At 35.4% G+C, this 17421-nt stretch overlaps 1 pseudogene; it reads left to right on the forward strand.

Annotated features, from left to right (window-relative positions):
• Positions 1 to 8055: 8055 nt before the first annotated feature.
• On the forward strand, positions 8056 to 8363 carry LOC119036582 (enhancer of rudimentary homolog; annotated as a pseudogene).
• The last annotated feature ends 9058 nt before the right edge of the window (positions 8364 to 17421 follow it).

A 17421-nucleotide genomic window follows, 5' to 3' on the forward strand; every position in this document is an offset into this window, starting at 1 on the left:
TGTGTGAGGTCCCAAAGTGCCTACTTTGGAGAATGAGACATCATTGTCCTATGTATAATGTTTCTTGTATTTTGTATCTTCTTCAACTAATGTCTCTGTCATAGTATGTGGCTGGATACTTTCTGGAAAGATCGCATAAGTTTATGTTCTACTTTAAGTGACCTTCCATTCAATAAAAGCTGAGTGAATAACATAGTCACCTCATGTGACTCTTGTTTATTCCTTAGTGCTGGGTTGCTTAGTAGGCAGCCAGCTGAGCAGTTGTCCAGCTGACGTATACGAAAGACTATATTGTGAAACAGACGCTGATGACACTCAGCTATTTGTTAGTTGGATAACACTCATCTAACATTGTTATCTCGAACCTACAAAATAATATTAAATATTTCTGTGTATCCATGGCATATTCCTGATTTTAATAAAAATAATTAAGTTTTAATATTTTTATGTTGTTTGCAGAGATAAGTGCACAATGTTCATAAAGTTTAATATGGTATCAAGCTAACACAGTGCCTCCTCACACAACCAAAACAAGGACATTAACAAATTTAAAAACAAAAACAACCAGAACCAACAGAAAATTGAACTGTATGGAAGTCTGACAACCAAGAAGTTAATGAAGAAACATTCATTCTGACCAGTAGGAGGAGTGGAGATGGGCAGCCAGGCGGAGAGGACTCTTGGCAAGGTGGCAGCTAAAGGACCGGGGCAGTCAAACCAGCTGGTGGACCAGGCGAGATAGTGGCTTCCAGACTGGGCGGTCTCCTATTCAAGTGCAGATAAACCAGGAGGAACAACTGGGGAACAAGATAGACCTCACAACCCCAGGGTTTCAGCAGTGAAATAAAGCCTCAAAGCCTTGGACTGAAAACACCTGTGGGGTTGAGGCGGCAGTGGGAGAAACTACCAGCCTCAGAGGAGAGTTAGCTGGAGAAACACACAGAGTCCTAGAATGTACACAAAACCACCCACCTGAGAATCAGCACCAGGAGGTCCCAATTTGATTTTGGGAAGCGGGGCAAATCTGGCAGAGCAAGCAGCACTGTTCCCGATTGGACCCTCTCCCACATACAGCATCACAGTGCAGCCACGTGGTTACCCTGTCTCCTAAGGTTCCATCCATTACTATGTAACAGGCAGACCCAGACCAAACAAACAAAAAATGACCCAAATGAAAGAATAGTACAAAGCTCCAGAAAGAATTCAACTCAGCAATTAGAGGTAGTCAATCTATCATATGCGCAGTTCAAAACACTGGTTATCAGGATGCTCCAGGAACTCATTGGGGACTCTAAAAGCATAAAAAAGAACCAGGCAGAAATGAAAGTTGCATTATGTGAAATAAAGAAAAATCTACAGGGAATGAACAGTGACAGGAAGGAAAATGGACTCATATCAACGGTTTGGAGCACAAGGAAGAAAGAAACATTCAACCAAAACAAAATGAAGAAACAAGAATTCAAAAAAAAAAAATGAAGAGAGGCTTAGGAACCTCCAGTACATCTTTAAATGTTCCAACATCCAAATCATAGGGGTGCCAGAAGGTGAAGAAGAAGACCAAGAAATTGAAAACTTACTTGAAAAAATAATGATGGAGAACTTCCTAAATCTGGCAAAGGAAATAGACTTTCAGGAAATCCAGGAAGCTTGGAGAGTCCCAAATAAGTTGGACTCAAGGAGGAACACACCCAGACACATCATAATTAAATTACCCAAGATTAAAGATAAGGAGACAATCTTAGAAGCAGCAAGAGAAAAGGAGAGTTACCTACAAAGGAATTCCCATTAGACTATCAGCTGATTTCTCAAAAAAAAAAAAAACTTGCAGGCAAGAAGGGCCTGGCAAGAAGTATTCCAACTCATGAAAGGCAAGGATCTATATCCAAGATTATCCAGCAAAGCTTTCATTTATAATAGAAGGGCAGATAAAGTGCTTCCCAGGTAAGGTCAAGTTCAAGGAGTTCATCATCACCAAGCCATTATTATATGAAATGCTAAAGGGACTTATCTAAGAAAAAGAAGATAAAAAATGTGAACAGTAAAATGACAACAAACTCACAGCTATTAACAACTGAACCTAAAAAAAACAAACAACTAGAACAGGAATAGAATTACAGAAATGGAGATCACATGGAGGGTTACCAGTGGAGGAGTGGGAGGAGGACAGTAGGGAAAAGGTACTGAGAATATGTAGCATAAATGGTAGGTAGAAAATAGACAGGGGGAGGTTAATAATAAGATAGAAAATGTAGAAACCAAAGAACTTATATGTATAACCCATGGACATGAACTAAAGGAGGGTAATGCATGTAGGAGGGAGTGTGCAGGGTAGAGGGAAATAATTGAGGGAAATGGTGTAACTGTAATAGCATAATCAACAAAATATATTTAAAAAACAAAAATAAATAAATATAATATCAAGCTAAAACTAAATTTCATTTCCCATCCTGTCCCTCAGTTCCAAGTTTACTTTCCTAGGAGAACTACAGTTACCAAATTTGTGTATCATGCCATTTATTTTCCATACAAATTTGAATATATCAGTGCACATAACTCTATTTTTACCCAAATGTTAGCATGATAGACACATGGTTTCTCATTTCTTTCCCCCCCAATATAGTATTTAAGCTTGATGCCTCTTTCCCACATCAGCCCTGATTCAGAGACAAAGATGGTCAGGAAGCATTCCACGTACTCTCCTCCATTCCCTAGGCCCTTGCTCTTAGGAATGGTCATCTAACTAGGACATGGTGGAGTGATATATTTCACTTCACAGCCAAACCTTAAAGAAGCTAGATTATGATCCCAAACTGCATCTTTGTTAAGTCTATGAGTGAGAAAAATACTTTCTTAGATAGCACAAGTTGTAGATATTATACATTGAAATTTTTATCATTGAAAAACATTAATAAAAGCCATTAAAGAAGACCTAAATAAGTCGAAAGACATCTGTGTTCACATGTTCATGGATCAGAAAACATAATATTTTTAAGATGGCAATAATTCCCAAGTTGATCTACAGATTCAACTCTATCCTTTTCAAAACCCCAGCTTATTTTTTTTAACAGGAATTGACATGTTGGTCCTAAAATTCTTATGTAACCCAGAATATCCAAAATGAATAAAGAAGAACAAAAAACATTCATTTTCCCCAATCTCAAAACTTACTACAAAGTATGGTATTAGCACAGACAAACATATATATATCAGTGGAATAGAAATTAGATTTCACAACCAAACACCCTCATTTATGCTCAGTTGATTTTTGACAAATGTTTCAGACAATTTAATGGAGAAAGAAGTGTCTCTTGAACAAATGGTGCCAAGACAACTGAATATCCAATGCAAATAAATGAAGTTGGATTCCTATTTCAGATACAAAAATTAACTTAAAGTGGATTATAGACATAAACATAAGAGCCAAAAGTACAAAACTCTGGGAAAACATAGCAGTAAATTTTTCTGACCTAGTTGAGCAATGATGTCTTAAATATAACAACACAAGCACAAGCAACAACAACAAAAATAGATAAATGGGACTTCACCAAGAGTAAACTTTGTGCTTCAAAGGACATCATTTGAAAAAGGGAAAAGACAAGGCACCAAATAGAAGAAAATATTTCTAAATCATATATTTGATAAGAGATTTGTATGCAGATTGTATAACCAATGTTCACAACTTGATATAGCAAGAGAAGTAATCCAATTTAAAAGTGGGCATAGGACTTAAATAGCATTACTCCAAAGCAGGTTTACAAATGCCCTGTAACCACATGCAATCATGTTTAATATCAGTAGTTGGTAGGGAAATACAAATACAAAATTACTTAGTAGGAAAATGAAAGTGGAAAATTGCAATGAGATACCACTTCATATAGTAGAATAGATTAAAAAAGACAATTACAAATTTTTATGACAATGTGGAGAAATTGAACACTCACTCCCACTTTTGAAAAGTCTGGCAATTCTTCAAAAGTGAAACATAAACAAAATCCAATAATTCCACTTTAAGTTATATACTAAGAAAAAAAAATCTCCACACAAAAACTTGTACCTGAATGGCCATACCATGTTTATAGAAGCATTGTTCATAATAATTAAAATGTGTGTGGGGGGGATGAAATGCACAACAAATGACAAACAAAAACAAATATGGTATAGCTATACAATGGAATATTATTTGCAATATAAAGCTATTAAGCAGTGACCATGTTATAACATGGATAAAATTTAATGAAAAACCATGCTAAATGAAAAAAGGCAATTTCAAACACAACAGTTTATATTATTCCATTTACATGAAATGTTTAGAACAAGCAAATTCAAATGAACAGAAAAAAACTATTTTTTAAAAATGGGAAAAACAGGTGAAATTTCAAGGTAAAAATAGGCAAGACGCAAAGAAAGTAAAATAGAAAATAAGCATGGAATGCATATAACTTTTAAAATTGTATAACCCATTATTGGTGATGAAGTAGAGAATATATTTGTTCAACTTATGACAGACTTTTCCAGAAATCATTGCAAAAACCACAAGAAAGTACATACCCTTTGACCTCACAATTCTATTCTTCATCTTTAGCCTAAAGAAAATATGAGTTCATTTCTACAAATATTTATACTTTTTGTTGTTTTTCATAGTGTTGTCCAAAATACTTACAAATTATAAAATAGGATGCTGTCAAAACACAGACTTGCTTTAAAAATCATGGTGTTTCCATGTACACTTGAACTTCAAACAATGAGGGTCTAGGGGCACCTGACTTCTATGCATTCAAAAATTCACGTTAACTTCTGACTCTCTGAAAATGTAAATACCAATAGCCTACTATTGACTGAAGGCCCACCAATAACATAAGCAGTCAATTAACATATTTATATACACATTATACACTGTATTCTAATAATGACATAAGCTAGAGAAAAGAAAATGTTAAGAAAATAAGAGAAAATATATTTACTGTAATGTATGTATTGATTAAACATCTGTGTATATAAGTGAACCCACACACTTCAAACTCATGTTGCTCAAAGGTCAACTGTAGTGAAATAGTATTAAGCCTATAGAAACAACGTGAAATAGGAAAATGTATTGGTATGAAACATTATCATAATGGATTATAGATGAAAAGCAGTTTCAAAACATTGTGTATATGCGTAACGGCTATATATTGTACGCATGTACATTAATGCAAAAACAAACTCACAGTAAAAGAGACAGAAAGAGAGATATCTAACCTATTTGCACATAAAGATATTATGGCTTATAGTCACTTAATTGATGAGTCATTTGCCAAGATTGTTTATTTGTAAACAAACATACATGTATTTGTTTAGATGAACGTACCAATTGGGATATTATAGTTGTCACTTATTTTAAATTACTTTTGAAACAAGAAGTCTCAGTTGCACCCTAGATATTATATCCGCTAAATGACCCCAAACCTGGAGCAGTTGTAATTTCTGCCCTTCAGAGATGGCGGAGGGCACTCACGGCAGCAGCAGAGGCTTGTGTGAGCACTGCAATAGTGGAGGGAAGGGGTATTTTCTGAGGTGGTGACGTGCTGTGCAGCAGAACGGTGCATTCACCATGGCCTCAACCATCAGTTATGGAATCAAAGAAAATAAAAAGGAGTGCTTCAGAATTTCTTAAAACCATCCACACAAGGCACCTAGGAAGTGATGCTAGCTATAAAACAGTGGTTTTATATATTTCATAGACTAGATTATATGAGAAGTAACAAATTGAGAAATTTGCAAGTCATTTGAATTTTATTAATGAGTCTTAAAGCATTCTTTTTTTAGTGTTTTTTCAGTGTAACATAAAACTTATTTATAACGTCTCAAACTTGGGCAAATAAGACTGTCCCTTTTTAAAAATAATTCCATAGATCATCTACAATCTCATTTTCTTTTAAGAGTTATGTAAATTGAATATGTAAGAAAAAGTATTTTCAGCAGAAAAATATTTAATGCCATTTGGGGAAATAGCAGTCTCTTTGGAAATAGCTAAATTAACATAAAGAAAAATTACAACAGTATGCTAATGTTTATAGTGTATAAAAGTTACCTTTGAACTGAAATGCAGTTCCATACAAATAAAAAAACTAAAAAACAGACATCACTTTTGCTCCACAACTCTCTTTGTTTAAATACTGAAGACAGTGTAATCTGGACAAATGAACATGGGCCTTGTAATTTGAGGAATTTGAGTTTATTTCTGCTCCCACCTTGATGGATTGCAATACCTTCAGAAATTTCCTTAGCCTCTCTCAATTTATTTCCATCTGTGAAAGCAAAGTCAACAGCCTCTACCTCTCAAGGCTGTCTGGAAAACTGAGTGAGGTAAGATGATTAAATGGCTGTTAAGTGAAAATATCGAGCACATTCTTAGGTATGTTTTTCCATTACGGAACAGAAGGAACAACATGTCTTAAAAGTCTGTTATTCTATAAAGTATGTTTTTGGAAATGCAAATTTATTCCAACACTTGGGAACAATTTGAGCATAAAACAAATTTTGAGCTTGCTTATACTTGATTTAGTCCAGGAGAAACAGTAGGTGAATGCACAAAAGTGCACTAAGCTGAACCTAGTCACACAGGAAAAACATCCATCCAAGAATGGGTGTGTAAGGCACACCCATTCACATCTATGACTTTCCATCTGATTTCAGATAACCTCCTCCACCACTTAGCTACAACTCACAAACTGCGACCACTTCCACAGCGAACTTGAGGTTTTTTTCAAGGTAAAGTGCCATATTCATTGTAATATGTGTACATTTCCTGATAATTTGACACGTGAAACTATGTTAATGTTTTCATTATGGCTCATCTTTTTGTGTGTGTTAGTGCATTCAGGCTGCTCTAACAAAATACTGTGGCCTGGATAGCTTAAAAAAAACAGAAATTTCTCACAGTTCTGGAGGCTGGAAGGCTAGGTCAGGGTGTGAGTATGGTCAGGTTCTGGTGGCGGTCTTCCTCCGGGCTGCAATGAAAAAAACACAGGCCTGAGGGAGCTGTCTCAGATCTCTTTTACCAGAACACTAATCCCTCCCATACCATCATTTTGGGAGTTAGTATGAACTTTGGGGTAACAGAAACATTCAGACCATATTAACACACGGCACGATAATTTTTAGAACGTACTTGTCATTTACATGACAGTGACGGCCTATAGCTACTATCCATATTCTAAATATCCAATGTCTTTCCAATTTTTCCTATCTTTACAACTTTTTTTAAATTGAGCAAATATATCATGAAGTCATGAACACCTTAAGTTTAGTGAGTTAAATGAGATTTATTTAACTATGCATTTCTTGAATAATCCCCAAGTGGATACTTCTAAAAATAAGACTTTTAATTTTCATAGAACATAATTATTATGAATGCTGAATAAACATCTTCAATAAATATGCCTATGCCAGTTATGCTTTCTGCATACAAAATTTTCAGTAGATAATACAGTAGATGCATAAATGTACTGCCTATTTCTCATCAAGAAATGACTTGCTGGCCAACTGCAAAGAGGGTGGTCAGCAAAGGGCCTTTTAGCTCTCAGCTAGTTTAGGATCAGTTACAACTGCAGAGAACTGCCTACAGAGGTGACACCCTTCCCAAATCTATTGAATAAGCAAAACTGAGATGAACTGCTTGGCCATTCGGCATAATTTGAGGCAATCCGATGGTCACTACATACTCCAGAGTTTCCTCCAGGGCTGCCTCAGTCAGGACAGTACTGCAATCTGACTTCTTCCTCTGTACGACCCTACTTTTTCCCTTTCCTTCTGTGAACAAATAAAGAGAGTTCTATGGAAAGTCACCTCAGAGGGTAATCTGATTATACATTCCTAACTGGGCACGTCATGGTGGGTAGTCACCTCCCAGGCATAGAGCATTGTAGTAAAAGGATTATCTTTTCCTTTGGCAAGACCTGTCCATTGTTTTGTGCATCTGGTTTAACATACCTTTGAATTAGGCATTGCAACCACCTTCAAGAGAGCACATGAAAGCTCATGTGTGGCGGTGGTGTCTGTCAAGAGTTTGTCATGATGACTCATACCATTTCACTGGTACAGACGAACCAAGAGGCCAGAAGGCAGGACTTAGGCTATGAATCGGTGAATGAATGCATGGAGGGTGTTTATAAAATGTATGAAGAACATATGTAAAGAAAGAATTCCAACAGCCCCTCTACCACATATAATATCAGCCAGTTGCTTGATTTTATTGATGATCTGGCCCACCTCAGTTGTCTAGCTCACCAAGCAAATACCCAGACACACCTTATAATGATGATGGGATTAAAGAGAATATCTATGTGCTCCTTCATAGGCAGGCTCAGCAGGCCAGGAAGTAGTTGCTTTGGAAACATTAGGGGGTTGGGGGTGGGCTTGGAACACATGTGTGCACAGCCACCTGCAGTGAAAGTTCTGTATCATTAGTATCCTGTTTCCATTGTGGTACACTTGAGCCAGGGTTGATGTGTTAGATGAAATGTGAGAATCTTGTTCAGTATGAAGGCTCCCATCATCCCCCTTTTTCTTTTTGTTTTTCTTTCTTAAACATTGTTATGATGATTTTGAGAGAAAATTTTGTCAGTTAATGTTGGTTTCAAAACTTTAAAAATTGTTCATATTGGCTTTATAACATTCACTGTATTAACCCTTCCTCAAGTTGGCATGGAGATGGTGGCACAGTTCAATTATGTCCTAAGATAAAGTCTTAGTGAAAGACAAATGAATGTTCTTTAGTTGTATTAGAGAGAGAGAGAGAGAGAACATGACCTTAGTAACCATCCTATAATACATCCTGACTTGCTTTCTCCCAACTCCATGTAATCTTCCCTATATTCCCTCCTTGATTTCAGATGCACAAAAGAAACTGAAAAATTGTCATTCTCCAGAGAATTTGAGATCTTGCTTCCTGGCAATTGTCATCAGTTTGGCTCAAATAAACCCATAAAAATTCTCTACAGGTTTGGGTATTTTTACGTCATTTCCCCCCCACCCCCGAAATGCCATCTCAGCCTAATTCTGTAGAATTCCACCTACAACAGATTACTCTTCACTTGAGGTTAATATTTCCTTTAGTAGAACATTATCATAAGTATGTCAACAAATGAATGCATGAAACAATTCATGTCAAAATAAGGTAGGTTAAAAGTACTGAAGGATCCTTTTTTATTTGTTTTTAACACATAGTTCTAGTTCCAAGTTTTCAGAATAATTTAGACATGTAAAAAATTGCTTATAATGTTGGAGATTTTGCATCATTGATTTTTCCATTTGTCTATTCATTGTTGACAGTAGTATTGAAACTCATAGTAAGTTTGATATGAGTCATAAAACTTTCCAAGAAACCATTCTGATATGTCTATCCCTACAACTTAAATACAATATCAAATGATGAATGCTTGCTGATTTGAACATGTGAAGCAAGGGTGTAGAATGTTTGCAAAAGAAATGCTTAAGGCTAAGGACCTGTATTAGGAAGTGTTTACACAACAAAGATATTTTAGCTGATGGTTTCCTTTTATTTTGTTGCATTCATGCAAATACAAGTAATGTTTTTTACTTTCAACTATAAGCAACTGCAGATCAGAGTTTCCTTCCTGTTTTCAAGCAAGCTTGACTCCTGATAGAAAATTTTCTATGAAGCGTAACTATTTTCCTATTACTGGCTTTTCTTTAAATGAGTTTTTATCTCATCATTCATCTTCTAAGTGGGACAGACAAGTAAATCAGTAATGTGTTAATTTAAATTTTTCTACTATGTTGTATAGAAAGACAGTGGAGAAGCATGTGAAACTGGTATGTAGAATAAACATGGCACATGGATTGTCATCAGAATGCAATTTGATTTCCCCCTGCCATCCCATTCCATTCCATTCCGTTGAGATAACCTTACTTGGCCATCAGATCTGAACCCTGGTGAGCCTGTAACTTTTGCTCATAATGGACAGTTCTGCCATCACATTAAGTCAGACTCAGTCTCAGTGAAAAAATTAGAATGTTTATCCCTCTAAAATTATTAAACCTCAAACTTAACCAAATATGACATTTTTTTCTTTTCCCTTGGCTGGACCTGCTTCATGCTGGAAGCCTGCTGTGGGAAAGAGGTATATAATTTGCTTTTGCTACTTCTTAATTCTCCCAACTTGCCAAGTCCCTCCGGTGCTAACATTTGGAGGGCTGAGAAACAGGGGATGTTAAAGTCTTCTAGGCTAAACATTTTCTAAGCTGGCTTTACCGTTTCTGATTGAGCTAGGTATTTAAAGACTTTATTCTCATGAAAATGTTTCATGTACTTTGTACAGGTCCCCACCAAACTCATCTACCTTGCACTTCCCTTCGTTCAGGTACCTCAAATCCAAGTACTTTCTGCCAAGGTCTTTGTCCATCTGGTTGCTCTACTGGAAGATACTCGAGATGATTTCACACTGGCCCTCTCTCCCATAGGGCACATATATCCTCCATGATAAGCCATCCCTTGTGCCCCAACTCTGGATGTTGTGAATTAGCCCTCTTTTGGCTCCCTCCCCAAAGCAGTTAGTTAGCTTTCTCTGCCTTCTCAGTTTTCTTGGGGAGGAGTCAGTGCGTGGTCAAACATCCACTCAGGAATCTCATCTTAGTTTGGCACCATTTTCTGCACTGCTTATTACACCTACAGAAAATACTCTTCAAGGCTCCACAAGGTTGTTAAAGGCACACGGATTAAAATATGTAAAAGCATGAAGATCCATAAAGTATAAAGCTTTTGAATGACTTCCCTGTGAATGACTATGTTTTATGTGCAATTCACTGTCTCTTCTTCCACACTCTCTCCAAGCTGGCTCCAGACTTTAGATCCCCATCCCCCAAGCCTAGATCAGTTAGAACTCGCCACAGTCTAGACCCAGGACCCAATAGAATATACACAGTAAAATGCAAAAAAGAATAGTCCACACAATGAAATTTATAGATTCTTAAGAGTATTCTTACAAAGTATTCTTAAAAGGGTTTTGAGGCTGCTGTTGTTATTATAGTTGTCTAATAATCTAAAATAAGATATTGGAAAGTTGTCAAATACAGAATCATTTAAATATCTATTAAAATATTCTAATATACCAGAACACTGATATAAACTTGAAATTACATTACCACAAATTAATTGCATACCTTGATTAAGGCAATTATAATAAGCAAAGAACAAAACCAAAATACATGATAGCCTTGTTTGTAAACAATGGAGTTGTTCTCCTATGTGCTTGTAGTAGTTATCTCTTGCTGAGAGTTTTAGTACCTCACTGCCATTCGCTGGAGGACCATCTCAGTTATTGCCATGTGGACCTCTCCATAGGACCACTCTGCATGGTGATTGCCTATCATCAGAGCGAGCGAGCAAGAGAGCAAAAGATGGGAGGAAGCAGGAGAGAGAGAACAGTCTTTGTAATGTAATCTTAGATGTGAAATGCCTCTACTTTTATCATATTCTATTTACTAGCAGCAAACCATTAGCTCCAGTACACTCTCAGTGGAGATGACACAAAAGCATGACTACTAAAGAAGGGATATTTAGGAGCTGTTTTAGAAGCTGACTATCATAATCCCCTTCCTGTTTTAAGACTATTTGATCCAATGATTATTTCCCTTCTTATCTAGTAGGCCCCTCTTATTCATGGGGGATAGATTCCAAGATCCCAGTGAGTGTCTGAAACTGCAGATAGTGCCCAACCCTATACATACTATGTTTTTTCCCTATATATACATATATGTTTAAGTTAGGTACAGTAAGTTGAACAACAATGATGAATTAAAAAATAGAGCAATTATAACAATATGTTGCATAAAATTATATGAATGGTTTAGGGCCACTAATAAGTAAAATAAAGTTTACTTGAACACAATACTGTGATATTGCAACAGTTGATCTGATAACCCAATTGCCCACTAAGTGACCAACAGGTGGGTAGCATATCTAACGTGGATGTGCTAGGCAAAGATTCCTGTTCCCAGTGGAATGAGGCAGATAGCATAAAGCTTCACTATGGGGCTCGGAATGGCAAGTGATTTAAAAGCAAAGTGTTCTTTACTTCTGCCATTTTCCAATATTTTTGGACCACAGTTGACTACGGGTAACTGAAACTGCAGAAAGCAAAAAGAAATGGATAAGGAGGTACTATGTGATAATAGAGCAATACCGTAGTATCATGACTTTCAATTCATAGCAATGCTCAAACTCCTGCTGGCTACTTGCTCACTTGTAAGAAATGTTTAGCTTGGAAGAGTTTCAAGTTTACTAATTTTGTTGGCCAATCAGAATAAGCTAATTAAAAAGTCATAATTTCCCCACAGTCTGTAGTTAACAAGCGCTTCTTTTTGTTTTAGATTTTATTTATTTTTAGACAAAGGGAAAAGGTGAGAGAAAGAGAAATATCAATGTGTGGTTGCTTCTCATGCACCCTCTACCAGAGACCTGGCCCACAACCCAGGCACATGCCTGGACTGGAAATCAAACCAGTGACACTTTTGTTCACAGACCAGCATTCAATCCACTGAGCCATGCCAGCCAGGGCTATATAATTAATAAGCACTTCTAACCAGACCCATTCATATGAGATATAAACATGAGGAATGAAGAAAAATAAAAACAACATAGTAATAAGCATGAGAAAGAAAAAATGAAACCATTCTGTCTCCTTTATCACTACTCTGGTCCTCAGAAAGAAACAAATTGGAAAGAGTAAGGGTTGGGATGCTGGAATAATATGGAGAAGAGAACACCATACATTTTAAAACTGATTGTTTTTTAACAATCAGTTAAAAAAGGAGGCTACGCCTTTCCACAGGGGGAACTGTTAAGGACTGGTCTTGGCTAGTCTTAACTTATTGATATCTTAAGTCCTTCCCAACCAAATGACATGTTTATTTGCCATTTTGAATACATGGAACTAAATATTTTGTCAATGACGACAACAAAACCCCTGAAATTCCATACTGTGGAAAAGTGAGAGTTTTGCTGTTCTTAAAATTAATCTTTAAAAGTCAGGTACTAAATTTTGACTTGGCATAAACTCTATGCCAAATAGCTTTCTGTGAGAACATTCTTAATTTAGAAGATTCATAGTCTTTATATACTAATCGAATAAGTTATAACTAGCTGAGTGATTTAATTATCACAAAATAAGTGACCAAATTCAACTTCTTATGACAATCATGCTACACAAGTTTAAGTAAATAAACATTTTTTCAAAACAAACATTGTAACAAATGTTTCTTTTTAATTTTTATTGAATTTATTAGGGCAACATTGATTGATAAAATTATGTAAGTTTCAGGTGCACAATTATATAACACATCATCTGTATATTGTACTGTGTTCGCCACCCCAAGTCAAGTCTCTTTCCATCATCATTTGTTCCCCCTTTACCCCCATTTACCTTCCTCCATTTCTCTTTCCCTCTGGTAATCACTGTATTTGTTGTCTGTGGCCCTGCAGTTTTTTTCTTTGATTAATCTCTTCACCTTTTCTACCCAGCTATCTAACCTCCCTTCTGACAGCTGACACTCTGTTCTCTGCATCTATAAGTCTGTTCCTATTTTGTTTGTTAGTTTCTTTTGTTCATTAGACTCCACATATAAGTGAAAACACATGGTACTTACCTTTCTCTAAAATAAGACAGAGAAAGACAATATTGTTTCTTAAAGTATATAGTTTCGAAGTCACTAACGACTGACTAATCTTTGGAAGTTAACTTTTAAAACATCTATTTATGTCTTCAGAAAATATTTGCCCTTTTAGTAAATGAATAGAAACAAGTCTATGATGAAAAGACACAAAAAATTATACATTAATGTTCTTTTTGGATAACTTATGCAAATATTTGCTGACCTTTAAAAAATTACTTTTTATACAAATCAAAGGACAAACTGCTTTGCATTCTAACAAGCACTTTTGTCAATAACCTTTTTATGAAGAGCTATGGAAACTTGTTGCCATTGATTTGACTATAATTTTAATTATGACATGCCAAATAATTTGGGGTTTATTATAATTATTTTTGCAAATGTTAATGAGAACATATGTAAAGTCATTATAATTTTTGCTAATAGGGTTTTATATTTAGTTTGAATACTAAACAGAGCCTGGTATTCTGGAGAATGCAAAAAGAAAAACAAAGAAAAGAGGCTAGTCTACTTTATAATAAGGTGAGACCCTTTCCTCATTTATATAGTCCTTTATTAATTTTAAAATGGATACATCATACCCATGTGTCATGGTAGCAGCATACTTAGTAGAAGTCCACTTAAATCCCAAAAGTTGAAAATCTTTGTCACCTTAAGAAAGATGAAGTATGAAACCGGGAAAAGCTGAATCTAAGTAAAAGGGTGAAGTTCTTCCCAGAGGACATGTGTTTGGAAAAGGAAATTGCACTGACTCTGAAAAAGATGGAAGAAAGAATTGAAACCATGATGCAAAATGCCTAGATAGAGGCATTTTATTGGGCAGAAAATTACAAGTGACTTTAGTTACTATCGTGTCCCTTTAAATCCAGGCAGCTAATTTACTCTCTACTTACAAAATATAAGTACAGCAAAAGTTTAGAAATACAATTTCATGTTTTTACAGAGCCAGAAACATCATAATTCAGATGTTGTTAGCATGGCTTAAATGTATTTTCCAGTGTGCAAATTACAGCAAGGTCACGATACCATGTTAAGAAATAATTATATGCATGTTAGAATAATTTGAACATCGTCTTTCTGATGAACATCTGATTTCAACAGGTCCCTCTGAGGAGAATAAATTCCATTCTGGGTCACATCCACCAAGCCTTCTACATCAAAATCTGTGCACCTGCCTCTGGTCCGTCTCCCAGATAGTACATTTTTTAACACATCAGCTGCCAGCAGGGAAAAGATCACAAAACAGAAGCTTGCTTCAAATGAAAAATTTTCAGCTGAGAGCATTGGGAATTATGCTGCCAGTCTGGCAAATGATATCGAAGCATAAATTTGAAACCTATTATTTTATGTTATCTGGTTTGAGACACTTTCACTGTCATTTTAACCTTGAATGCTATCTATATATCTGCATATTAATTTAAATAAAATCCATGCATTTTTAAAATTAAGAAAGTATTACAACCAGATTACAACTAAATTTCAATCATATGAATTTACAGAATCCATGTACACAGTAGAAATTTTTTTACAAAAAATAATGGTTTTAGTCTGAAATGCACATGTATCTCCTTAGTTTTTGCCATTGCCTGTTACTTGGTCATTCTTCAACATTCTACAAAATAAATAAACAACTGTCACTAACACAGACATGTCATTTGTCAAACTAGCAGAAGAGCAACCAATTAGAAGGATTAAAAATTGAATCCTAAAATAATTTCAAGGAAATATTTGAATATTTCAAGATATTCAAATGCATATTAATCCAAATTCATTAGGAGATGGCATATATCATTCACTTATATATGTTATACACTCAACTCACTATTGGCTTCGAGAACACATTATTGTATTTTTAATAACATCACACACTTTTGCTATGACAGGTACTGCTGCCTGCATTACATACATTCTGTTCTTTACATGCAGAGGCCATTTTCCTCCCCAGAAAGAAATGAATCTAATGAAAAATACACTTGTCACCTTCCCTTGCAGCTAGATGTGACCATATGACTAGATCAGTTCATGAAACCTCAACAGAAGTTTGCTGGGGGATTCTGGAAAAGTTTTTCTTTCCTAAGATACTCACCACCCCCTTCATATGCTTACCCAGTTTGTTTCTTCCTCATTTCTGCCTGGAACACAGATATGCCAGCTGAAACCACAGCAAGGATAACACAACTAAGAAAAAGTCCAGGAGAGTCACAGAGACTGTCATATCTTGTGGTAACGCTGAGAGTGATGCCCACCATAAGACTTCTTGTTGCACAAGAATAAATCAATTTTGTTTCTTTTTATTCTTTTCCTCCCTTCTCATTAAATTACTGATGCATAAGTTACATACCTGTCAAGGTACACAAATCTTAAATGTACAGCTTAGTGACTTTTTAAAAAGTCATCCTCACCAGATGATATCTTTATTGATTTTAGAGAGAGAAGATGGGAAGAAAACAGAGAGAGAAAGAAAGACTAACATGAGAAACATCAGTTGGCAGCCTCTCGTACATGCTCCGACCAGGATCAAAACCAAAACCTAGGCATGTTCCCTGACCAGGGATTGAACCTGCAACCTTTTGGTGTATGGGATGACTCTCAACCAACTGAGCCACCTGCCCAAGGCCAGCTTAGTGGTCTTTATTTTTTTTTAAATATACAGACTCCCATGTAACCACCACCCACTTCAGGATATGTGATTAAGACCCTTCTCTACAGGCAATTTCTGTTCTAATATCTAAACCCAACTTCTTGAAGCTACTGTTTAATCAGTTTTAGTCTTCTTATAGGCAAATATAATTTTATACAGTTTTTTTGGGTAAGCAAATTCCCTACGATTTCATTAGGTTCACCACACAAATGATACTTTTAAAAGTTTACCTTTGACAAAAGTCTTTTTAATCCTATATAGATACCAGCATCACCTCTGTTTCAAAACTAATTTTCTAAATTCAGTGCACTTGAAAATAATGAATTTGTATAGAGACTTGATTAAATATTGCAAACTTTTTGCAGTTTTCTTTATACCTAAATTTTATTCCTAATATTAGATAGATACAAAAAATATTATTTTCTTACTTGATTCAGAGATTTTACTTATCAATGTGACAAAATGGAGTATGTCTAGACAGACAAACTTAATCACTTCATGAAAAATAAACACCAAAGGTTACATGGAGAGCATATGAATGATAAAATAGCTCACACATTTAACTATTACTACCAAACATTTATTTCTACTTGTTGAACATTTCCTAGTGACATTCATGTCTAAGATAGAACTACTATGTTCCTTCAATAATACACAGTTTAAATAGTTATTTTATGAAAACATTTAATATTTTCCATATTTATTAAATACCTTTTACTATTATCTATACCTTTTGCAAAATATTGAAAATTATTGGGAAATAATTGAAATGGTACTAAAACCTAAATTTAAAATAATAAACAAGGGTCATTCAAAATAATCCACAAGTCTCCTTTTGCAACAGACCATCTTTATGACGATCATCAAACAAGAATTAACACTGAAACCTGTATATGCTTAAAGTGAGTGATGTTAATTCAAAACATATTGATCTATAACTTATTGGCAAGTTTAACAAAGATTTCTTTTGGGAATTAAGAGTCATCCAGTTGTTTGCTGTGATAGTTAATGACCAATGAATAATCTTACTTCTGCCTCAACCTTAAATAACCCAATGGTAAGAAATTTAATAACTATGTCCATTTCATCAGAGGTAGTCAACCTCTGGG

The sequence above is a fragment of the Artibeus jamaicensis genome, unplaced genomic scaffold (genome assembly GCF_021234435.1).
Source record: "Artibeus jamaicensis isolate MK-2021 breed Jamaican fruit bat unplaced genomic scaffold, CSHL_Jam_final contig_588, whole genome shotgun sequence".
In the NCBI taxonomy this organism is placed as follows: Eukaryota; Metazoa; Chordata; class Mammalia; order Chiroptera; family Phyllostomidae; genus Artibeus; species Artibeus jamaicensis.